The sequence below is a fragment of the Lissotriton helveticus genome, chromosome 4_1 (genome assembly GCF_964261635.1).
Source record: "Lissotriton helveticus chromosome 4_1, aLisHel1.1, whole genome shotgun sequence".
Taxonomy (NCBI): Eukaryota; Metazoa; Chordata; class Amphibia; order Caudata; family Salamandridae; genus Lissotriton; species Lissotriton helveticus.
The window spans coordinates 1248838360-1248864618 of record NC_136063.1 but is presented as its reverse complement, the minus strand read 5'-3'; the positions used below and the strand labels follow the sequence as shown (position 1 = coordinate 1248864618).

At 44.7% G+C, this 26259-nt stretch overlaps 1 protein-coding gene across 8 annotated transcripts in view; it reads right to left on the bottom strand.

Annotated features, from left to right (window-relative positions):
- Window positions 1-26259, bottom strand: part of LOC144827482 (cytochrome c oxidase subunit 4 isoform 1, mitochondrial-like) — an 821858-nt gene that overhangs the window by 371095 nt on the left and 424504 nt on the right. For 2 of the 8 annotated variants that reach the window (XM_078685772.1, XM_078685771.1), the window contains exon 1: window positions 3371-3449. The exons of 3 other annotated variants lie outside the window; for them this stretch is intronic. The gene's annotated coding sequence lies outside the window, so the exon portion shown is untranslated. Of the gene's footprint in view, window positions 1-3257; window positions 3320-3370; window positions 3459-26259 lie in introns of those variants that run through there. 3 more of the 8 variants (XM_078685768.1, XM_078685773.1, XM_078685769.1) reach the window with 3 other exon arrangements.

Below are 26259 nucleotides of genomic sequence, written 5' to 3'. Positions count from 1 at the left end.
CACCATCTTACTGGTCAGAATCAGAAAGGTACCCTATCTGGACTGGTGAAATAGGTGCTGCACCAATCTGAGGTACATGTACTGCTGGTACTGTATACAAAGATAGTCTTGATGGTTCCACTATTGAAGACATTGGCAGTGGTACTTTCATGAGGTGGCTTGGCGTTGTCAGCTGTTGATATTTTCCTGGAAATCATTTGTAACGTCAGTCGTCATCTTTCTCAACTTCCATGCTACCGCAATGGGGATCTGCATCACATGGGTCATAGCACTGTTCTTCCTCATAATATGTTCATAAGTGTCTGGTGGACCCCGTGAGAGGATCTATCCCATCATAGAATGGGTTTAGCAGTGGTTTGTAACCTTTTGACTTCTGTGGACCCTCACTTAATCATTACTGGAACCTGGTCACCCCACAGAATCATTAGTGGAATGTGTTGACACCCACTGAGTTATTAATGGGAGGAAAGGACCCCTGCTAAGCATTTTTAATTATTTGAACTGCAAAACAATGCAGAAAATAATATAGAAACAAGCATACACCAAACAGTCATACAAATAAACTATTTTATTTGAATCACAAACAAATATACAAAAACATCTAAACTTTAATTTCAATTGGAAGGTTTAAGGTTTTCTTAATTCAATTGAGGCTACTCATCATTCATACTATATTCTGTTTGAGGCATTTGCACTGCTACCACAAACCAATCTATGGATACTAACTTAATTTTTAGCATCTAGTTTCAAATTCCTTCACATTTACATACATTTTTAAAAAAAATTAAATGTTGCTTCTTTATTTATATACCCCTTATTAATCTGTTAATATGATTTCATTTACTAAGCAGGTGATGACTGCCTGAGAGGGCTTCGGGTCCCTGGACCAGAAGTTAAGCACCACTGGGTTATTGTATTTCCGGTGGTCAGCTTCTTCTTGGAAGCCACGACGTGTTATTCTTCATACTCGTCACATTCTTGACATTTCATCCTTGGTTGTTCTGGTATGTATGCTGGGCTAAATTGTTGCAAGTTGAGCAGACACCTTACTGGATGATGTATATTGAGCAAATGTTGTGGACAGAACTTCAGTCTATAAAATCAAAGTTATAGGTGTCGTTGACTGTAGCCCATGGTAATCTTGTTGAATAGGAGACTTTGTCAGTGTCGTCATTGGTGGCATGACCGTCAACCAGGACTTGAAGGATGAGAATTAGTTATGGATCTTTCCACGGTAGTAGTCATTGACAGTTTCTTGCTCAGCGGTGTTGCCATAAACGACTAAGTGAGAGACTTTATCGTCAAAGGTTTGGTCAATGATGCAAACTTTATTGAAGATGAGAGGAAAGCTGACAGTGAAAATGGAAGCTTTTATGCTTCTGGACGCAGAGAAGGAGTCAGAGATTGAGAGTCTGACTTTCTTGGAGAGGATAGCACCAAATGTTGTCTTAGTTTTTTGACTATTACACCTCACGAGATGGACTGCGCTGTTTGACAGGATGATTTTCTATTTTCTTTGATTTGTTCGGTCAGTGTTTAGAAGCAGATGGGTTTCCTTTTTCAAAACCATTTCAGAATCAGTTTTTTACTGTAAGACTTTTAATCTTGAAGAGAAATCAGTTTCTACATCTGCAGCAGCAGTACCCTTAGATTTAGATTTCTGTAGTATTGCGTCTGCATGCTTACGGGTTTTATGTTAACGACCTCCTGTAAAATGTGTACTCTTTAGGTTTGTGAACTGGATGCAAACAATAAATGCAGTCTGGATCATCAGAGAAAATCCATTTTAGTAGATTCTGCCACATTTGAAAATCATAAAGAAAAAAAATATTACAGAGCAGGCGACCTTTGAAGAGCTTGTCCCAATACCATCCCCGTAGCAAAATGAATAAATAGAAAAAGACAGGTAAGCTCTGACCCTTACGTAAACACAGTGGGGCAGATTTACAAGCCCCTTGCGCCACTTTTGCGTCACTTTTCCAATGTTAGAAGTGATGCAAAAGTGGCGCAAAGGGGCTTGTAAATCTGCCCCAATGAGTGTACTGTGGGTGTCAATGGTTATGTAATATACTAAAATCTACACTCATTGGTCTTTATAGTTGATAGCTTGTAGTTAATAGAATTAGAAAATGCCTTAAAAAAGGAAGGGATCCGTCACCCCCATTAGGTGACATGCTTCATGAAGGGGGTTGCTCCTTCTTGAGCACCAAATAAGTGCTTCAATTTGCTCATCCAAAGCTCTTGGAGTCTTTTCTAATATGAGAATTTGAAGGTCAACAGAATGAAAGGTCTCCGAAATTAATCTGTTAAAATTGCATGGTTATGTTTACCTTTATATTTTGCACTGGTTATTTTTTTAACTTTATTAATGGGCATTGTTTTGACTAAAAGAAAGAGTTGGAGAGAATTAGGTAACTACTAATATGCCTTCCTCACATGCTCATTAAGGTCAACATGTTTCTCCCACGAGTCGATGTCTATATGCATTTTTTGCTATCATCAGAACGATCTATTGCAAATATGTATAAGTAAAATTCTGTTTGGAAAAAGTATCACACACTGGGAACCTATTACCTCAAGCCCTCTCACTTAAGAAAAGCCAGGGGTGAAGCACAACACAACACCTACCACATTGATCAAATATACTGCCATGTTTCTAAAATTAGAAAAACAGGTTTCTGTTCATTTCAGATCAAGCGTAAAGCTGACTACAGATCAACGCATGTCAGCGATTACTGAGTAATGAGGACCGAGTAACAGAGACAAACAGAATATCGGCCATCATTATGTTTGTTCCAAATTCCTTCAAGGCATTCATAAAATAATTTAGTCAGTCAGACCGTATTACACCAATTGTGGCAAACGTGTCTGAATATCAGAGTACGGTGTACTGGGTTGCTGTTACACTTCTAATATGCTGCATTGGCCCGGTCATGTCTGTAATATATTCAGGCGGACAGAGGTAACAGACTTATTTATACTGGTCGCAAAAATACCTAATAGTGTCCCACAGTTTAAATTTACAGCCCGGCAGACCATAAAAATCATCCCTATGAAGTTTTCTGGGAGCTACTGAACCATGGTATTAGGGTTGGGGCGCCGCAACTAGGATCAAAACTATTTTTTGGCGCGGCGGGTTGCTATAGCCCCAACTTGACCCTAAAGTATTAGAGCTCTTTACATGAGCACCAGCTGCATTACAGACGGACATATCGATTTTGAGACACGAGAGGATTACGCGATTTGCCCAGTCTCACAGGATGTTTGAGCCTCCCGCCAAACTCGAATCTGGTTCTCGAGCTCAAGGTCTGCCGCCTAAACCGTTAAGCCCCGCACCCTCCGGCTAATTTACAATGGCAGATGCGTTTACCTTGTGTGGCGAGTGGCGTGCGCACGGGGTCAGGATTGGTTGAAAAGCACCAACGTGTGTGGCGCGCAAGGGATACCAACTGACAGAATATGCGTAAAATCTCCATTACGTAAAGGCTTGCCTACCAGTGATTGGCCTTCACCCGTGGCCGAATCAAACACTAGAACGGGACGGCATAAACGTGACCTTAAAATCAATAACCAACAAGGAAATAATTAAAGTGTGTATATATGCGCTGATTTAAAAAAGAAATTCTGAATGTAAATGTTATTTTATTTATTTACTTTTTATTTTTAATGAACCATCAGTTTTGATACATCGTTACAAAAGCACCCGTAATTAATAAAAACATACTTAAATAAGTAAAAGGAAGAGAGAAGTTCAACAAAAAGCATTTAAGAGAGCAAATCCTAAAGGCAAACAGAAAATGCGCCATACAATACCATTGTATCTAAATTACAGAGTATATCAATGCTTCCAAAAGAAAAAAGAAAAAGGAAAGTCAAAACATAAATAATACTCCGATATACTAAAATCCTTGGCTTATACCTGGAGTCTAAACACTCTAATTTTCCAATCTACAGGGGCCCAAATAAGTTTCCTTAGTTTCCTAGCCTTCCCCCCTTTCTTTTCATGCAGGCTCTTTTACAAGTTGTACATAGTTAAGAGTCGTGATAACCAATGTTGAAATGTGAGGGGGTAAGGGTCCACCCATGCAGATAAGACACAGATTCTAGCCACAGGCATGGCAAGAAGTAAAAATTCCAGGTGGGTTATCAATGTTCAGATTCTAGCCACACCTAACACCACCAACTCAGCAGATCATTTTATTTGGATCCTATAGGTTTGCCCCATAAAATCCTCTATAGCTCTCTTGAGAGGTTCCAAGGCAGGGCAAGAGGCAAACATATGGACTATGTCTGCTTTGTCGCTTTGGCAACGGGGACAGAGAATACCCTTAGTCCCGCCCCATTGAGCTATTTTAGCTGGGGTGTAATTTATCTTAATCTCGCCACACCCTTAACCAAATAACATCATGTATTGCTCAAATAATGTATCTCTTTATTGATGATTTCCTGTATATTCATTTAATGCACATTGTATTTCATGATTGTATATTTTATGCATTGCACTTTAGAGATATAAAGATTTTTAACCTTGTATGTTTTTTTATCTTTTTTAACTACATAATAAATCTAGATTTCTAATATCTGTTTTGTTTGTTTCGTCTGACAATTTACAAGCTTGACAATTAGCGTGACATATCTATGTATTATTCAGATTGTCTAGGGAGATACCCACATACTGTCTGACCCTGCCCTAGAAGTCATTTTAGACACAGGGGATCCTTGTTATTACACGGAGACACCGATTCCAGCCACAGGCATGGTAAGAAATAAAAAATCCCGGTGGGTTTTCAATGTTCAGATTCTAGCCACACCTAATACCATCAACTCAGCAGATCATTTTATTTGGATCCCATAGGTTTGCCCCATAAAATCCTCTATAGCTCTCTTGAGAGGTGCCAAGGCAGGGCAAGAGGCAAACATATGGACTATGTCTGCTTCGTCGCTTTGGCAACGGGGACAGAGCATACCCTCAGTCCCGCCCCATTGAGCTATTTTAGCTGGGGTGTAATAAAGCAAAAAAACAGTTTTAAAATGTTGTGCTTGGCGGCTCTCCACTCTTAAAACAGTGTAGCCAAGCTTAACCGATGCCCTAAACTCGCCCCCTTCAACGTTCAGCTTCCGCTGCCATTTCAGAGTGTTTTTCTAAATCATCGCTCTGTAGTTGGCTCAGCTCTCCAGAAATCTGGGCGATAGTACAGCCGTCAGGGTTTTGGACCCCTTCCATAACTGAATCTCTAGAGAAAGCTCTCATTCTCCCCCTCTTCCTTACTATAGCGGACCGAATCTGGAGGTATTAAAAAACTCCCTGCGATCAAGGTTAAAAAGGATTTGGACTTTCTCAAATGAAAGTAAACGGTCTGAGTCAAAGAGGTCCCCTATCGTTTTCACCCCTAAAGCATCCCACCGCCTCATAATTCCATCATGAAAGATCTCGGGTAGAGACAGATTCCCGAATAGAGTAGTGTAATAATTCCTTCTTCCTAACCCCAGCTTTTTCCTGACGCCGGTCCAGACCGCTACTGCTGCACCAAGGGTCTTGAATGTAACTTTTTTGTAATAGCTGGCTTCACAGAACCTCAATATCCAGATTGGGGATTCTCTTTCTAGGAGTAATTCATATACATCTGGGGGAGTGTCATCCCTCCATTGGTCAGTGACCTTTCAGCCCAATAACCCTCCGATATATTGAATCACCCTGGCCCAATAATATGTTTTTAAATCAGGTACCGCCCAACCCCCTCTCTCGGTTAATCATTCTCTCCATTTCCTTAAACCAATGATTTTCAAATTTCAGGGATATCATCCTGAATAGATATAACATTTATGCCAAAAATATAATTTTAAGATGTTACATCCTCTCACAATCGAAAGATGCAAATTGTTTAACCTATCAAAGTCTCTCTTGGATTTTTGAATCATGTGGACAAGGTTCTTTTCAACAACCTTACTTAATTCTGATGTTATAATAATCCTGAGATAGGTGGCGGATTCAGTCACTCTCGGATCTGATATAGAGATCCTATCATTAACTATGATTTGGGTCTTTCCACCATTAAGTTGATGACCAGAGACCACCCAAAAGCATTTCACCGCGTGCTTTATTTCTGTTAAAGTCACAGATGGATTTGCGGCAGTTATTGCCAGGTCATCGGCGTATCCTAAAATCTTAGTTTTAAACCCATTTAGTCGAAGAGGGAGGATACCCTTATTCGCATCAATTCTCCTAATCAAAGGATTGATATAAAAAGCGAAGAGGAAGGGAGAACAGGGACACTCCTGCCTCGTCCCTCGCATAATATCAATTGAGAAGCTTTGCCCCTCCATCAATCGGAGTTGGATCTTAGGATTCCTGTATAGTGTTTGAATGGGTTTGATACACCCCTTACCTACCCCGAGTCCTCAAGTACAGCCCAAAGATAGCCCCACGAGACCCTATTGAATGCTTTCTCTGCGTCCAAGAGGATAAGCGCCATAGGATCTCGCGTGACAGAGGTACTGTCAAACAGAGTACAGACTTTGCGGATATGTTTGGCCATGTCTCTGCCAGGGATAAACCCGTGCTGACCTTCCCAATCATGGTGCTAAAGCGATTCGCTAGGATTTTTGAACACATTTTTGCATCACTATTGATTAGACTAATAGGTCTATTACAACCAGGTTCATCAGGGGGCTTTCCTTTCTTTAAGAAAATGATCATACTAGCTTCTGCCATCATTCTGGAGGTGTTTCCCCACTCTGTGCCTGGCTCATGACAAAACTTAGGTCTTCTCCCAAAGTTGAATAAAAAACCTTATAAAATTCTAGTGGTATTTGGTCTTGGCCTACAGCCTTGCCTGAAGACAGTCACTTTACAGCTCTCTGAATTTCTTCATTTGAGAATCTATCCTCCAAAACCCTTGAGTCTTCTCTGAAAATGTCTCGGCAGTGAGCAAAGCTAAATATTCTGTTACATTCTTGGGTTCACTGAACGTATTTTCCCTATATAGGTTTTCATAATAACTACGAAAAACCATACGTATTTCCGTGGGTGTTGTGACTACTTCCCCCTCTGAAATTTCAATCTCTAAAATATCTCCCCCGGTGGCTTTCTGTCTAGTCCTTACAGCTAACATGTGCCCAACTTGCTCACTAAATTCATAGCAAGATTGTCTCCAAGCCCAAAATTTCCCTGCTGCTCTTGCTGCCATGATTTCCCCTGCTATAGCCTTAGCTAGCACTAATTTCTGGAGGATCTCGTCTATATTTGAGCCAGTGACAATAGCCCTAACCAGTTCTTCTTCTTCTATGTCCATGATTGTTCTATGTATGGTCTTAATCTATTGATTTGCTTTTTTATTCCGGTTCAGGGAGTAGCTCAAGGTTTCCCCCCTGATACCAGCCTTGAGAGCATCCCATACTACCCCATATTCAGCGCTTCCCCTATTGATCTCTAGAAATTCCTCAAGCCATTTGTTCATATGTTGAACATAGTTTGAGTCCTGCAGCAAGGCACGTTCAAAGGTCCAACTGCGTTCCGATAACCCCCCAGCACAACTTTGAACCTCTAGGACCAAAGGATTATGGTCGGAGATCACCCGAGGGAATTTCTTGGTGATACAAATAGGGAGGAGAGAGGATGAAACCAAGAAGTAATCTAGCCACGCTACAGCTCTGTGCTGCCCACCTCCTGTGGTTTCAGTTGCACCCAACCATCTATAAGCCCATTATCCTCCATCACCTGAATTAGGGCCCTGTTGCCTTTTTTTCCGGCCTGTATATTTACTTGGATCCCCCTTCCACAATCCTTCTATGCCAGGTATATTAAGATCTCCACATATAATGATCGGCAAAGGTCACTTAGCCAGTTCTGAGTTTAGAAAATGGAATATTTCGGGTTCATCTCCCGTTGACCCATAGATTGAACATAACGTAAAATTAAATTCCTGTTCTATACATTCAACAATGACCCATCGACCATACCCATCAGTTAGACAAGATTTAAACACAAGCCCCATCTTCTGAGCCAGTATTGCTACCCCCACATCCTAGTCCCTTGTGTGGTGTGTGCTACCAATTGAAATCCCAACTGTTCTAGGAGAATCTTTTGCAACCCCTCAATATGCGTCTCCTGTATGCAAACTAAATCAACGTGTAGTGTCTTAATGTGTTCCTTCACTACCCTACGTTTGGCAGCATTGTTCAACCCGCAGATATTAATTGTTGCTATACGCATGATATATATGTAATACCACCTCTCCCCCATTTCCTACTCTTCCTTTTTCTGTCACTTGCTTCCCCTTGATAGAGCGCTTACAGCACTCTAAATTGTATGGGTGCACTATACTCATGGTTTAAACGCACTCATATGAATTTTTGTTGCAGTGTTTCATGATTATTAAAAAGCATTTATTCAAGTCACATGAGCATTTGTTAGGTAATATGCACATTTAAGTAGGACTTTGTATGTATTAGAAAGGTTAGTATTCCTGTATGTATAATGTGCAGGATGAAAGTATATTTGTACAATGTAACTGTGTGTAGTTGAAGTTGCCTGCATAGTAGGTCCAAACTGCAGGTTGTTTTGAGTTTTGATTCTCCTTGGTTGCTCAAGAAATAACGAACTGAATCCTTTTTGTACTGAAAGACAGTATGTTCTCATCCTACTGCAGGTGCAGGAATTCTACCTTGTTATTGTTAGATTAAGGAGATACCCGGAAAGTCTTTAAAGAAGACTGGAAGGCGAGAAGGGAGGACGCCTTTCGTGTCTGGCCTATCTGGGAACCAAGGCCACTGGAGAGGAGCTGAACAACTAAGGCTCTAATGGAAAGTTACTAAAAATGTTGCAATGAAAAAGTTCATTATGTGACGTATTATGGGTTGAAGATTGTCTTTTTATATGATGCGCAGGGACAGATTAGAGAGACTTCTGCTTTATCGGAGGAGAAGGAGCATCTTAGAATGAGCTCCATAGCCTTAAGCTAGCAGACCCATTTGACGTGAGTACTTCTTAGGAAGTCAACACATGCTGACACCTTTGGGGTATGATATAAAGGAGATAGACAGGACCCTCATTTAGAGCAATGTAGCGAAAGATATTTTTTGTTTACTTCTCAATGAAAAGAGAATTGGACTCAGCTTCTATTGTGTGTTGCATTTTGATTTTGGAGTTCATCACATTATGGCTTTCGAGCCGAATGAATTATATTCGTAGACTTGGCTCTGTATTGATTTTCATGTACCCATATACTCTGATGTTTGGGTGCGTTTATATTTAATTCTTTTTGCCCATGGATCTGATGTTGTCTTCTACGTCTCTTTCCAATGTATGAGATTCTCTTTGTTTCTTCAGGAACCTCTTTTTCCTAACAACCGTATCCTTCTGTAGGGTACTGAGACTAGAGCTGGAGAACTGCACGTTACTGCTAGCTTCGGAACCATCAGTCACCGAATACAATTTGTCCCCAGATCCAGAGTCTCCTCCAACCCCTTAGAGCCTGTTGCCTCTTCAACTAACATGCTAATGTCCAGTTGGTCTGCGGTGCCCGCTGGCCTTTCCTGTGAAAGGGAGGAATGGGTTACCTTGACAGAATTATCACCCCTAATTGAGGTTGTCTGCCCAGATTCAGAGGAAAAAGAAGGTCTGTGATTGTTGGCATCCTCAGGGCTTTCAATGGTAATAGCAGTCTCGCCATGGAGCTCATCCATTTGGATTGACTCATTGCCAGCTGGAAGTTTGCTACAGGAGGCCTCCCCGTGTGGGAAGAACTCAGCTGCTCCCTGGCATTGTCTGTATCACCTTATTTATTCAATTTATCCTTGCAGTTAGATATCGTGGGTGATGTGTCATTATCATCGGCTTGGGGGGGTCTTGGTAAAAAACATCTGTGATGCTGTGCTGTACCACGTGATCATTTGGGCCAACTTTCTTTCCCTTAACCCACTTATTACTGTCATTTGATTCAGATTGTTTTAAAGCCTCCTGTCTCTCACCTTTCTTTGGGCCATTCTGGATCTCTTTTCCCTTTTTTGAGATCCTGTTGTTAGAGTTCGCGGAGGCCCACCCGGTTGGCCCCCTTGGTACGAAATGCCATGGTGCTAGCGTTTGTCTCTACACTCGCCTGCGCTTCGGGAACCCTCAAGCGTGTCACCTGGCTGGGTTTAGGAGGCATTCTTGCTTCCTCCGCTCCGTTGGTGCTCCTTCGTGCCGCGAGCCACTCGACCCTTGCAGGCCCTCCTGCTTCTCCAACCCCACTTCTCAGCCAGTCCTCAGCAGCTATTGATCGGAGCACTCTCCGCGTCTCCCGGACGGCTGCCAACACCAGCGTCAGGAGTATTTAGAAAAACCGAGGGTGGGAGAGGGTTTAAAATGTATTCCTTAGGGGTGGTAAAAAGTCCTTATGTCCCTTAAGACACTCCCGGCAACAAGGGGCGACCAGCGTGGACGTCAGACAGGCACCATCTTGTGTTAATGTAAATGTTAATTGGTTAAAAAAAAGTTACGAATTTAAAGGGCAAGATAAAAAAATCACCATTAACATATGTGCATTAAAATCAGGGCTTTAAGTGGGATGAAAAAAGTTAGGGGGGTACCCTCAAATGGGCGTCGTCGATGTAATTAATAATTAACACATACCCTAAAAATCTGTGCTTAGCATAATGTGTCGCTGGACATGTATTTTGCTGCTTCTGTCATTGAATCCAGATATATCATACAAGTGTTCACACCTACAACAAGCCAGGGCTATTGGCTTTGTCAGTGGTTGTTAGTTCCATAAGATAAATAGGCAACAACTATGACTTCGTTGTATAACATATTGAAAATTATTCAGTTCTGACATGATGAGACTGTAAAAGAACTATAACGAGTCTTTGAAGTCGCATCAGAAGCAGTGAAGGGTGGTAATGCTGCAGAGTAGATTTTTTTTCTCACACCGAGGGTGAGGGCAACATGGAGAGCTCAATAGGGGCATGTCTCAGCACCTGCTTTTTAGAACTACCTGTGCTGAGCAATGACAGGACGCGGCCCACTTAAAACCCTGATTAGAATCATAAGGAAAGTTGCCTGGCCAGGGGGCATAGTCTACTAGACAATAAGGAATTCCTCGAAAAAAGAATGCGACCCTTCATCCACATTAGGGGGCATGCTTCGTGATGGAGGTTGCTAGTTCATGAGCACCAAATAAGTGCTTCAACTGGCTCAGAACTCTTGGAGTATTTTTAAATCTGAGAATGTGAAAGTAAATCGAACGAAGGGTCTCCCAAATTACTCAATTCAAATAGCATTATGATGGGAGTGGTTACAAAAATGTATTTATTTATTCATTGTTTTGACTCATCCTATGCAAGATTACAAGAAGAAGGAGGTGGAGAGAATAATCAAATTGTCCTTTCCAAGACCTCTGGATGAACCAGCTGAAACATGTGTTTGGTGCTCACGAAGGAGCAACACCATGATGAAGCATGTCACTTAGTGTGGGTTAAAGGTTGCACCCTTTTTATGGAAGCCCTTACTCCTATTATCAACAATTGATCAAATAAAAAGATCAAGGGAGGGTGTGAACATGCAAGATGGCCAATTGAAGGTAAGCTACAGGAGCTCTAGTGGCCCCAGATGCATCCTGTTACATCCTGAACTATGACTGGCACCAATCCAGTCTGAAATGAGTCTCCCCTGTCTCCCCACCCAACTGCATTATTTTTCTTGTGCTGGAGGAGTATAGGAGGCTCCCGGGTGGGGGATGGATTTGCAGCCTACTGAGGTGCCAAGACAGTGGCCATCTTGGGGCCGCGGATGGGCAGCTCCACTGACTAAGTGCTGCTCCAGGTAGACCGATGAGCGGACATCAGCTGCGGATGGACGGCCGCACACCTTTGAGAGCCTGCTGAGAGGGCTGCGATTCATCCCAGGTAGACACACCCGTACTCCTTCAGGAGCCTGTAGGGAAGGCCAGGGGCCAAGCAAAGTGGGGCACCGAGCCACGTTGGAGGTGGAAGTAGGAACAAGCACAACATGTATGGATGATGTCTCGGTGTGGGGAGAGTGAAGAAAGACTGCCACCTGCGGTGGGGGAGCCCAATCAGCGGAGATGCGAGTGGAAGCCGCATACCTAACGTGATGAGGGCTGCCTCATGGAGTATGGAGGCAGACCCTGTACCCATTAAAAACACAGAGAATGGATCAGTGGTGAGTTTATTGCTGGGGGTGTAGTGAGGAAGCCTTCTTTGAGAAAGGCCGACCGACCATCTGAGTACTACTGACAGGCGATATGGATCCGACTGTTGCGGCTGTTGTGGCTGACCCTTGCTGGTTAGCCTGGACTTGGGCGGAGACGGTCGAGGAGAGCTCTGTGGATCAGCCCTGGGTAGATTGGTGGAGCACCTTAACAGTTTGGGGTTCAGGAACCTTCTACTGAGCTGGAAGTGGAGCCAGAGGACAGTGAGAGGGGGCCCTATTGTCGCTATGTTCAAAGGCACAGCATCAAAGTAGCCGCAATGCCATACTATTCTGCAGTACACCACTGCTCAGAGCCTGCCCCCAAGAGCTTAGAGGTAAACGGAACACAAATGGGTGCATGAACTGGAGGCACATTCAGAATGTCCCTCTATTGCTGGGCTCTTTGCAGCAATGCACAGATTGCAAACAACCCTTGAAGGGAAAATTGGGAACATTTCCATAGACATAAATCTGATAAGTTTGAGCCTTCACCAGGTGGAAGACAAAATTCATATGGTGTAGGGGGCTGTTTCGGATCTACAAACTGAAGTCAAATTCTTGAAGGCCCAAATGGCAAAACTGACTACAGATGTGATGATCGTAAAGGAAAGGGTGGAGGATGCCGAAAACTACTCCTGCCATAATAACTTGTGCTTTGTGGGGCTACCAGAGCAGGCGGAAGGTGCCAACACAGATGCCTTCTTGGCTAGGTGGTTCTGGGAGCATCAGCGACCTGAAGAATTGTCCCTACTGTTTGCATTGGAGCAGATGCACAGTACCAAGATCCATACCTGCACCGTCATTTGAAGGTTCGGGCGGCAATAGGATCAAGTACCAACTCCCACATGACGATACTCCGCCAGTAAGGGTGGTCGGATGGGAATTTCTCAGCCAGATATGACTCGTTTCTTGTAGCATGCTGTCTCTTCTTTCCATAGTTTTCTGTACGACAACACACATGGTTTGACCGGGTATCCCTATTTTGTGATTGCAGATGCACAGTGCCCAGGGGGCTGATCCCCTTGCTGGGTGTCCTCCTGAGAGCCCTGATCACCAGATAACTGCACCACAAAGACAGAGACTGTATCCTTGCAGCAGCCAGGATAGCAACATGACTCATTTGAGAACCACACTATAGGTATATACCCCAAGTATACCAGCAAAGTTCAGACACGCTGCAAATCCAATGCTGAAGTGAAACAAAAACGTAGGGCACTGCACCCATTACATGTTACTTTTCCCTGCAGGTTTGAGGGTATAGCCCGGGGGAAAAGCCACTTTTTTGAGCAGTCTGAGAATGTATGGACCTAGCAGGAAATTTGGACAAAGTGGGGCACCAGCACACATGGTAGTGTTGCCCCCCCTCTGTCAGGAAGATCGGGGCCGAAGGGAGTCTGGAGGTCAAGATGCTGTTTACCTGGGGAGAGAGGGATGGGGAGGGGGTAGCTCACAGGAAGGAGATCTGTGTTGAAGTTCAAAAGTTGTCGAGGTTGGGGTTTCTTCAGTAGTCATATTACACATGGAAAGACACATACACTGAGGGTATTGTGGCAAACAAGATCTCTTTAAGGATGGCTCTTCTTGAGTGCTTCTTCCACACATAAGTAGACTGTTCATAACCTGAAATATTTGAGGACTGAACAGCAGCTCCAAAACACTGAGTTTATTCCTACTTGCACAGATACAAGGTACAGATAGCAATGTTACAAGAAACCCACCTGCTCAGTGCAGAAGACACATGATTGGGAAAATGCTGGCAGGGGCATACGTCTAACGCTACATACTCCCACTATGCATAAGGGGTGGCGACATAGATTGCGGCTGGGATGGCGTTTCTAGAGCAGACGGTGGTAATAGATCCCTTAGGTAGATATGTGAGTGTGACTTGCACATTTGGTGGGTCCAACACCCGCCATGTGAATACCTATTCCCCGAATACTGATGATTGCCTTTTTTCCCTAACATCATGAGATTAACTGCACCCTATTTGGGCAAGAGGCTTGTTTGGACAGGAGATTTTGACTGTGCCCTGAACTGGTAGCTGGACAAATAACCCCCAAGTGCACAACTCAAACCTCATATGGAATCAACATTGCAGGGGATTAAGCCAAAATTGCACTTGCAGGAAATGTGGCACTACCAGCACTAGGGGGAAAGTCCATACTCCTATTACGCTCTTGCAAATGGAGGTATGAGCTCAGGCGCAGAGATGATATTGACATCTCCAAGCACTGAGCATATTTTAATCAATATCTAGCCGATCACTCTCTGTTGCTCCTGACAATAATGCCTAGATGGCAAAGTCCCAAGATACCTACATGGCGCATAAAGACACTGATAGATGCCACTTTTTCTGGGTAACATTTGAGAATACACTGTGTCCTTTTCTCAGCACAACCATGGCTCTACAGATAACAGACCTGCACGTAGGTAGGCTCATAAGTTGGCACTGTGGGCAAAGTGAATAGCGGAGACCCACGGGGAGCATAAGCGATTGGAACCGACGCTAACTGACCCAGAAAAAAGTCAGATGCTCCTGGACCCTCGAACTGATTCACAGCTCAATGACTCCCAAACACATATAGAGTACAGACAGTGCTTTTTCTGGGAGGGGGACAAATCTGGGAGAATGCTGGTGTGGCTGCTAAAAATTGACAATCCGGATAGGCACATACGAACTTTTCAAAGGCATGGCAGTGCTAATATTGTACTAAGAGATCAGATTAATTAGGCCTGCTCTGCATATCTGCAATTAGGATTTGCCCAGGCACAAGCCACACCACGGCAGGATTTGGAGAGATATCTAGTGGAACTAGGGGTGCCATGCCTCACGAATAAGCAGCATCAATCCCTGGAAAGATCGCTCGATCTAGGACAACTCATAGAAGCCTTTGCCTGAGATGACCCAGGGCAAAATGGCGAGTGCAGATGGGCTACCAATCAAGCTATACCAGGTGCTGCCCACCTCAGTGTTGGAAACACTGTTGTTAGTCTTTCTGGAGGCAAAGGGAAACAGAGTGTTCCCGCTCTCCCTGATGGAAGAAGTGATGGTCATCATTCCTAAGGATGGTAAAGACCTGTTAGAACGCTCCTCATATAGGCCCTTGTCAATCTTGAATGTGGACATTGAAATATTGTGTAAGGTGCTGCCTCCAGGTTGTTAACTGTGATGGTAGGATTGGTGTACCCTGACCAAACTAGATTTGTCTCTAGAAGGACCACCATGTATAATATTAGCCACCTCAATCATGTCCTCCATGCGCTGGAGACTGCAGAAGAAAATTACGCTCTTGCAGTTTTGGGTTTATTCAGTGGGTGCAACTGTAGCCCAGTGGCTAGAGTGCGCAAGGGGGTATTGCTTCAGATACCCAGAGTCTGGACTGGGGCACTAGAGAGGGGTGCTTTTTGCACTTGCACTGGAACCATTTGCCTGCAGCTTGAGATCCATACTAGGGTTCTGAGGTATGCGATTTGCGGCAATGACTCGCCTGGTATATTTACATGCCCGTGCATGTTCAACACCCTTCTGGAATAGCTAGAGGACTTTGCCTTGATGTCAGGTCTATGTACTAACAGAGTAAAACCCAACCTGTTTCCACTTGGGCTAATGATACGGGGGAATGTGGCCCGACCACAGGGACTAGGAATGAAGTGGGTGACTGACAAGCTCTGATACCTAGGAATTTGGGTAACTGTTCGCACCGTGGCACAGCATGACTTAAATATTGGGAAACAAAGGAAGTACCTAAGTCACTGAGATGACTTTTAGACAACACTGCCACTCTCTATGATGAGATGTATAGCCCTGGCCGAAATACAGTTCCTTCCTCATTGCCCGTAAGCATTGCACAATCTGATGTGCCCCATCCAGCTATCCACATTTCCCAGTTGTGGTGTACATCAGTGTGGTCTGGTAAACAAAATCAAGTAAAACTGGAAGTTTTGAAGCTGCCGTGGATTGAGGAAGGGCTGAGTCTGCCAGACCTATTGTTGTATACTGCAGCCCCTGGCCTCCAACGTGCTATGAGCTGGCTCAATAATGATCCCAACTGGGAGAAGTCTCCTTTGTCAGGCTCTTATGGCCCATACACCCTAGGGAGACATTTATGTTGGGGAGGGATCTCCTAAAGACACTCCGTTCCCAGCGGTGGCTGGCATGGCTCACGGGTGGCTGGGTGGGCGGGTCGCACGGGGTGGCGGGAGGGGGGGCGTGTATATAAAAAAAACATTAAAAAAAGAAATTTACCTTTGCGACGGGTTCTGCGTCTCCGCTCCTACTCTTCTCTATCTCAAACAGAAGCACAGCCAGGCCCCACTGACCAATCACAATGATGCAATGAAGTGTTGTGATTGGTAGGCACCCAGGCTCTCCTGACCAATCACAACGCTGCAGTGCAGCGTTGTGATTGGTTTTGAATGTCCTGTTTGGATGCTCAGCCAGGGAATGGGAGCCTAAGCTTGTTCTCCATGCAGGCTGCAATGAAGCCTGCACGGAGAACAGGGTAAGTGCACATGATTAGACCAAACAGTCATCGCGCACTTAGGAGTGGGCAAACCACTCCTCCCCTGCTCTGCGAGCAGAGCAGCTCCACCCAGCCCGCCCACTCGCAAAAGCAGCAGAAAGCATTAAATGATAATAACTTAAAGTTCTTATCATTTATGCTTCCTCTTTGCACTGCTAAAAAACAGTGGGGCAATGCTCCTCTGCCATAACGGACGAGCCGCCACTGTCCGTTCCTCATTCGCTTAATGGCAAGCTTGGTGCACTAGGTGGTTTGCACAATATTTTGCAGATGACATGCTGCTGTGTACACTGAAATAGTTGGCAATTTTGCGAAAGGAGATGAATTGCGTCAGATGGCGCAATGGGGCTGTGAACAGGAGGATAACATATCTGAATAACATATTTGTCTCTTTCACACAGGAGCACAAACAGTCTGGCTGAGGACCTGGACAGGTCCTACAATACACTAGGATGGCAAACACGGCCAAGGGAATTTGTACTTCTTTCCCAGGAAAACCATAGGAACATTCAGTAATGAAACAACTCCTGGGATTGATCGGATGTAGACATTTATTAACTCACTTGCATGCAGCCCTGGTGACAGACAAGGGGACACAACAGTCTGGGCTAGGGACCGGTGGAGTGTGGACTGCCCAGAAGAACTGACAGTAAATGAGTGAAAGAGGGCATGTGAAGAAGTTAAGCAGGTGTCCCCCCAATGCAAATTTTAAATGGACTCATCTTCAATATCTGCACAAAACTTATATAGAACCAAATGCATATTCAATGCTGGCACGCTTGTAAGTGTAGGTGTTGGAGCACAGTGCACCCAGCGACAACCCCTGTTAAGGTGCGGATGGGTATGCATTAGCCTATGGAGCGATCTCAACTTTATAAATAGGTCGCAACAAGAGCGGTCACTATGTGAGCTGACGCCACCTTGTAGTTTTCACAAGGGGGACCTCCCTTCCTTTTAACATTAGGGTTCTTTACTTTTCATTTCACTTTTTATAATCACCTTTTCTTGTCCTGAGGAACCGCCATGGATCGTTATGACCACTGATTGTGCGAAACATGTCGACATAAGAGTTACTGGGGTACATTATTGCCCAGCCAGTAATTTATTTATTTATTTTGAGGGTTTGTATAGCGCCAGATCGACTCCGAGGAGTATCTCTGCGCTTTTATGGAGGCGTCATAAATGTGCAGCGGAGGATGTAGAATATTTTTATTAAAAGCAGAACAGAGTGGTTTTTAGCAGTTTCCTAAAAGCCAGGTGATTGGGACATTCTCTTAAAGAGAGGGGGAGATCATTCCAGTATTTTGGTCCAAGGTAAGATACGGATTTTCCTCCTAGTTTCGCTCTCTTAATTCTAGGGATTGCCAAAAGATGATGGGTACTGGACCTCAGAGATCTCGAGGGATGATTAGGAATACATTTTTCTGCCAAATAGTCAGGGCGAAGGTTAAGTAGTGCTTTATGAATGATACAGCAGGTCTTAAATTTTATCCGCTGGCGAATTGGTAACCAGTGGAGCTTAAGAAGAAGGGGGCGAGAGGGAGATCTCGGTGGCATATTCAGGACCAGGCGCGCCGCCGCGTTCTGAATAACCTGCAGTTTATTCATTGATGCTTCATTAGCCGAGAGCAATAGACTATTACAGTAGTCTAAGCGGCTCAGTATAAGAGCTTGGGTCAGTGTCTTTCGTACAGAGTCTGGAAGAAGAGGAAAGACACGTCGTAATAGACCCAGAGTGTTGAAGAAAATTCCAGCCGTCTGGGCAACACGCTCTTTAAGAGTGAGGGCGTGATCTAGCCAGACTCTCAGATTTTTAACTGAATTTTTGGGAGTGGGAGGTTTACCAAGATTAATGGGCCACCAGTTGGGAGACCATAACCTGGGGGCATCTCCAAAAAGAAGAAGTTCGGTCTTCCCAACATTACACTGTAGAAAATTGTGCCTCATCCATTGTGATATAGCGTTCATACCTGAAGAAAAGGTCTCCTGGATAGCAGGGGTTAATTTGTCAAATGGAAAGAGTAGCTGCGTGTCGTCCGCATAGGATATTGGAATAAACCCAAATTTCCTTAGAACATCTGCCAAGGGAGCCACGTAGATATTGAATAAAGTAGGGCTCAACGAAGAGCCCTGTGGGACTCCCTTGGTAAGCTCAGTGGATGCCGAACGATACGGGCCTAGATTCACTGTCTGAGTACGACCAGATAAAAAACTTGCCAGCCAACGGAAGGCAGAATCCCTTAATCCTACTTCTTTCAGCCTTCTGGGTAATATCTGATGGGAAATGGTGTCGAATGCGGCAGAAAGATCTAATAGCACCAGAATCATTGACTGTCCTTTGTCTAGGTTCATTCTGATGTTATCTGGGACCACTAGCAAAGCTGATTCGGTGCTATACTTAGGCCTAAAACCCGATTGAGATGGGTCTAGGTTGCCTGACAGTTCGACATAACTAGAGAGGTGTTTGTTAACATGCCTCTCCAGTAATTTACTCAAGAAAGGCAGAAGTGAAATGGGCCGTAGATTGGTAAACTCAGTCAGAGGAACCTTCGTGTTTTTCTGAATAGGCATTATCTGAGCTGCTTTCCATTCAGATGGAACATAACCTTCTTTCAGAGAAAGATTGAAGAGATATCCAATCAATGGAGCCAGCTGAGGAATTAGAGTCTTAGCTATTTTTGCAGGGATGATATCACAAGGGGAGCCGGTCTTCACTTGATGCATTAAGGTTTCAACCTCTGTGATCGTGAGGGATGGAACATTTCTAAGCAGCGTGGAAGAGGGCAATTCTGCTGTATCTAATTCCATAGTTTGCACTAAGGAATTGTTCCCTGAAGAGACAATGTTGTCATAAATGGACTCAATTTTTCCCGAGAAGTAGGAAGCGATGTTATCGCAAAGTATTTGAGATGGATTGTCTATGTTATCGCATACCTTAGGATTTATAAACGACTGGAGGATGTTAAATAAAACCTTTGGCTTATTAACGGCCGAGGTTAGTTGGGTAGAAATATAGTTCTTACGTGTAAGCTTAATACTAGTATGATAATCAGATAGAAAGGTTAAGAACTTAACTTTGTCGCTTTCCTCATGGGTAGCGCGCCATTTCCTCTCATGTTTTCAGCATGCTTTGTTTTTTTTAGTAGCTCAGGCGTAAACCAGGCTGCTTGCTGACATTTAAAACGGGTGGAAAGACATTTGACAGGTGCAAGATAATCAATAGTCTTGGTTAGTGCAGAGTTATATTTGGAAAGTGCTTCCTCTAGGTTATCCAAAGGATTCCTTTGAGGCTTCTCCAGAGAAGCTTGGAAAATCGCTGGAGAGACTTTCTGCCATTGCCTATGTGACAGACGAAGATCTTGACGTATGCCCCTATGTTCAGCCTTATCACTCTTAATGATGAATTCAATTAAAGCATGATCAGTCCATGTCAGATGCATTGGTTGTTCACACTGTATGTTAGGAGAGTTGGAAAAAATAATATCCAGTGTGTGTCCAGCCATATGGGTAAGACCCTCGTTCAGTTTATTTAGATTTAGTGATGCAAGATTCTCCAGACAGGCCAGAGACTCCACGTTAGAAGCACTCTCGCTATGGATGTTGAAGTCGCCCAGTAACACAAAATTAGTGCTGGTAAGAACATGGGGGGGCGATAAGTTCAATACGTGAATTAGAAAAATCAGTTAGAGGGCCAGGAGGACGATAAATCAAGGCTCCTTTCCAGCTAACTTGAGCGGATAGTTCTACACGAAAAAGGGGAGCTTCCATTTTAGAGTCCCTATATTCGTCCAAGACACAAAGGTTATGCTCTCTCTATGTATGATAGCAAGCCCTCCCCCCATCTTAACTGGTATATCCATTCTAATAAACCTGTATCCCTCTGGAACTGCTAAAGCAATAGAAGGTGTAGTATGAGGTTTAAGCCAGGTTTCCGTTAGGAAGCAAAGCTCCGATTGTATTGAGAGTAAGTCCCAGACTTCAATAGAATGTTTGGGGAGGGGCCGCACATTACAAAGTATGTTTTTCCATTTTAACTGATCTTTAGTTGTAGTATGTGCGCATTGTGAAAGGGCTATCTTTCTATAGTAAGGGGTCTTATTTAATAGCTGATGATCAGAGTTAACCCATGTCCATTTAGTATCTGTAATATTACTTTGCTAATAGCAGTGCCTACATGAAAACAGTCCTACAATTAAAGGCACAAGATGATTTTGACAGACATAAGGATTTATATTTCTAAAATTAAGCAACTCCTGACTAGAATAACCTATTACATTATTTACAATACTTAGAGCTGTAGCTGTTCGACCAGAGGTCTTGGCCTCTGTCGCTGTCCTGGCGCGGACGGGCACAGACGGGCTTGCAAACAAACAACCTATAGGTTTTTTTAGCCTGACAGGGGAACCCACACATTAAAAAAGCTTTTTAGGTATCCCCTAGCCAGTTTTAGTCACTCACTCATGCACTCTCCCACTTGAATCCTCTTTCTCACTGGAAAATCTCACACCCTCACTCATCATGCGGTGTTACTAAAAGATCTCCGCCAAAGTGACCCTTAGGGGACCTATAGGGCACTGCAGCGCTGGCCCGACAAGGAGCAACGCCCAATGATGAAGCATGACATCCCTTGGGGAGTGTGAGGACAACATGTGACAAGATCTGTGATTGTCTCTATCAGTGAGGTCTAAACCGAGCCCCCTCTGCCTTTTCCTCATTTATTTTTCTGTGGACAGTAAAAGTGTCCCTTTAGAAACAGTAACCCACCTGTTTTGTTCTATATTACTACGTGGAGCATGGGTACTGGACCTCAACTAGCCCCCCTCTCTTTTGATTGACACAGAACTTGTATGACACTACACAAACTGTTCAAGGGTTATCCTACAAACCCAGCTGTTTGTGACAGACGTGGGTTGCACACTGCAGAATTTTGACACTTGACATGAGCCTGCCTGCGGTTGATGGAGTACTGGGAGGAGGTGATGAGAGTGTTTGCATGTGTTGGGGCTGGAATTGGAAGATTTCATTACACTCTGCCTGTTGGGTGTGCTACCATGACAAAACACTTCAAAATGTAATCCCTAATGCGGGCATTGGGCCTGGTAGTAGCTTAGAGATGGATAGGAATACAGTGGGCGGTGTGCAGGGCTCTGAACATTAAAAATTGGAGTGCAGTAGAAATCTGATAGATGATGGCCTCTGCACGTTGTGGCTTTCAGTCTGCTTAAGCTTGATCAGCTGAAGTTGGTTCTTTTTTCAAATCATGCAAGTAGGCTAGTCAACTGCCACTATTTAAGCTCTTTTTAGCATCGAACTGTTACTGAAATGGTACCACAGGACCTCCAGGTCGACCACGGTGTGACTCAAGCAGAGAAATCTATGAAAAATCTAACATTCAAGAATACATGTTTGCTAAACTATTATGCAACTGTAAACACAATTTCTCTAAAGCATGATTTAGTAAAACATGCTTAATGGATACCATTATATAAATATGAATAATGGAGAATCAATGTAAAACCATTACAGGTAACATGAGAATAAATTAGGAGCTCTATTTTTTTAAACATAGACCTACAAGGTATTCCGGCCAAGGAATTCATGTTTCCTGCCTACGGTTGCCAGTAGGTAGTTATAGTTAGAACCTAGTTTCCAGAGGAAAAGCATTTTTAGATTTGCTAATAACTTTGGCGTCGATTGACAAATGATTGTGGAATTCCCCCAAAAAAGGTCTACCCAGGTCAGCTCCTATCCTGAAAGTTTGGGGTGATTCGTCAAGCGGGGGCTGAGAAAAAAGGGGGTCCCAAAAAGTGTTTTCTCCATGTTAATTTTCATTAGAAATTTTATTACAGGCTACAGCCCAAACTGCTGAACGGAATTACACCAAATTTGGCAAAAAGGTAGAGCTTGGTTCATGAAGCGACCTTTTCTTTAAATGGTGTAAGTCCGTTCAGTAGTTGTTGAGAAATTAAAAAAATAAAAGTAAAAAAATCTAGTTCCCATAGGAAACTTTAGCCAAGGCTACAGCCCGAACTGCTGAATGGAATTTCACCAAGTGCGGCAAAACAGTAGTGCTTGATTCAGAAAGCGACTTTTTTTTTAATGGTGTAAATCCGTTCAGTAGTTGCTGAGATATTAAAAAAATAAACGTTTTGATATCTGGGGCAGCAGTGGGTTCGTGCACCCTCCAGACAATGTGATTGGCTGCCACGACCATGAGCTTCACTTTATTGGCTGCCAACACTCCAAACCAGGAAATGTTGGAAGGCATCTTGTGACTCGGTAGAACTGAGTCACAAGAAAACAGTCAAAAAAAGATACAAAAAGAAGAAAAGGGGCCAGGGTAGAAACACCCTGACCCCCTAGTCCTGCTCAAGGGGCCCTACAAAGACCTTGATGCCCAAAAATGATTTTTGATTTTTTTTTTAAATGTCCGAATGCACGCTGGGTGCACGAATCCGGACAAAACATTTTTTTAACAATGAAGCAGGGGCTCCCCCCTTCATTTAAATGAGCCCCCGGGTGGGCCAGGTTCCGGGGGCAATCCTTCCCGGTGCTATGTAAATTAGGTGCGGTGGGCACATGGCACTCCCACAGCCCTGAGGACCGCCACCTTCCCGGGGCTTGTTTTGTAATTATTTGTGGGCCTCCGAGTCCCACCAAAGCCCGGGGGATGGCCCCCCGGGGCTTTAATTAAATATGCAGTGGGGCCTCATGGGCCCTCTAAAGCCCCGGGGACCACTACCTCCCCGGGACTTTGAAAATAGAGGGAGGGAGGCCGCGCTGCCCCCTCCTAGAGCCCTTGACGGCCTTGGGACCGCCACCCCCCCAGGGTCGGCTCATACAATGTCCCCGGGGTACCCACCCCAGGACACTGATGTTAGCTATTACAGGGTGGAAGCACGTCTCCCACCCTGACATAGCAAACCCTGGTTTGCTTTGTTGAAGCGAGAGGAGGAAAACCTGCTCTCGCTTCAATGAAGCAAAGCAGGTTTATTTTGAGCAAGGGGAGCTGTATGTTAGTAGCTCCCCTTGCCCAAAAGTAATGCTGGTTCCCGCAAGAGGTGGGGAGGTGGCGGGACCTTGGTAGCATTGGGACCCCCCACTGTCTCCAACAAAGAGGCCAGTCCCCAGGGGATGGGGTCCCTGGGGCCAGCAGTGGACAAGGGAAGGGGGACCACGTGACACCCCTTCCTAATGATTAGTAAAAGCATTCAAGAATTGTGCATGCCCCGGAGGATGGGGTCCTGGGGCGAATATAAATGAATGGAAGTGGACAGGTTTTTTTTTAGAGAAGGTTGCAGTGGCGATCCTAACTCGGCGCTCAGCACGGCCCCCTAGTGTGAACGCACTGGGTGCACGGCTCTCAGCGCAACCCCCGAGTGTGAAGGCGCTGGGTGCGAGGCTCTCAGCGCGGCCCCCTAGGGTGAACGCGCTGGGTGCGCGGCTCTCAGCGCGGCACCCGAGTAATTTACAGGTCTTTTTGACAATATTTACCTGTAAATGAGGCTTTGTTGTGTTTTCACCTCTTCTTAGAGCCCCTGCATCTCCACTCTGCTTATGACTGGAAGAATTAGCCCACCCGAAATTTTTATCAGCCTGCCCAAAAATTTGGCTCTAGTTGCGCCCCTGACTAGCGTACGCCGGCTGTGCCTACTTCGCTTATAGTATTCCATAGATTCTATCCGCCGTATGTCAATGATTCAGCTGTGGGGTTGGGATTGGGAATATCATGGAGAAAGGATTCTGGGCCTTTTATTATTGGTGCTCCATGAACCCAGCAGCTCGCTCTAGGGCAGTGGTTGCCAAACTTTTGACTCCTGTGGACCCCCATTGAGTCATCACTGGAAGCCGGGGACCCCTAAGCAATTTGTAGGATAAAAAAATCCAACATTAAAACAGTAGTTTGAAAAAAATATTACATGTGTGCACACAAAACAAATACTCAAATTAGTAAGTATTTTAGGGGCATATGTACAAGCCCCTATCACCATGAGAAGTCACTTTTTGTGACGTTCCTGTGGCGATAGGGGCTTCACTTTATTTACAAGGCAACGTTAAGCCACTTAACATGGCTTATCGCTGCCTTGTAAATAATACCCCCTTTCACCCAATGCTTAGCGTGATAGGGGTGGGCAGTAGGTGTTGCGATGGGCGTTCCACCGCAACACCCATTGATTTTGACATTGTCCCCTATTAACAAGGGCAGCGTATATGGGTGAAAGCGTCAACATTAAGACCGGGGAAAACCTGGTCTTAACTTGGTGAAACAAGGGGAAATGCTAATTCTCCTTGTTTTTGCGAAAAGCCTTCGATTGTTTATGTTAAGGAAGGCAGACACCCTTGCACCATGGTGCAAAGTTAAGTTTAGCATGAGCGCAGGGGAAACACAGGGCTGCATCATATTCTTGTAAATATACGTGCAGCACTGTGTTTCTGAAGTGGTGGAGCGTGTTGTTACGCCAAGGAGGCTAACAACACTCTCTGCCACTTCTGTTGTATTTTATATTGAAAGAGTATGAGGCTCCTGCTCCTGCCAGGGCCAGACTGGAAACCCAAAGCAGCCCTTGCAAATGTTTTCAGACCAGTCCCCATACGGTGCACACCAAGTGCAGTGAGTGAGCCTGACCACTACAAACCCACCCAAAACATTTAGGAAACAATTGTGGAGTCTACAACACAGTTATCATTACATATTGAATTGTATTAGCTTTTAAAGAATAGTAGATTAAGTCCTCACTATGCACCAGAATACGACAATCTTTTTTGGGGTCCATGTCTTTGCGGCCAGGTAGGAGAACGACCTTCCTCCAGCGGTGGCTCTGTGGATCTGTGGACTGGTGGCGAGGGCGAGGCTAGCTGAACGGAGCTGGCGGGTGGGGGTGTAGAACGAGAGGAGGTCGTTGAGGTATATTGGTCCTTTGTCGTGGAGCGCTTTGTGTGCGTGGGTGAGGAGCCTGAACGTGATCCTCTTGTTGACGGGGAGCGAGTGCAGGTTTCTTAGGTGGGCGGATATGTGGCTGTGGCGGGGGATGTCGAGGATGAGTCGGGCGGAGGCGTTTTGTATGCGCTGAAGTCGTTTCTGGAGTTTGGCTGTGGTTCCTGCGTAGAGGGCGTTTCCGTAGTCCAGTCGGCTGGTGACGAGGGCCTGGGTGACAGTCTTTCTGGTATCTGTGGGGATCTACCCGAAGATTTTTCGGAGCATGCGCGGTGTGTTGAAGCAGGATGAGGATACGGCGTTGACTTGCCTGGTCAGCGAGAGGGAGGAGTCCAGGATGAATCCTAGGTTACGTGCGTGGTCTGTGGGAGTCGGCGCAGGGCCCAGCGCTGTGGGCCACCAGGTGTCGTCCCAGGCGGTGAGGGATTGTCCGAGGATGAGGACCTCCGTCTTGTCTGAGTTCAGCTTCAGGCGGCTGAGCTTCATCCACTCTGTGACGTCTTTCATTCCTTCCTGGAGGTTGGTTTTGGCGGTGGCTGGGTCCTTAGTGAGGGAGAGTATCAGTTGGGTGTCGTCGGTGTAGGAGATGATATTGATGTTGTGTTTGC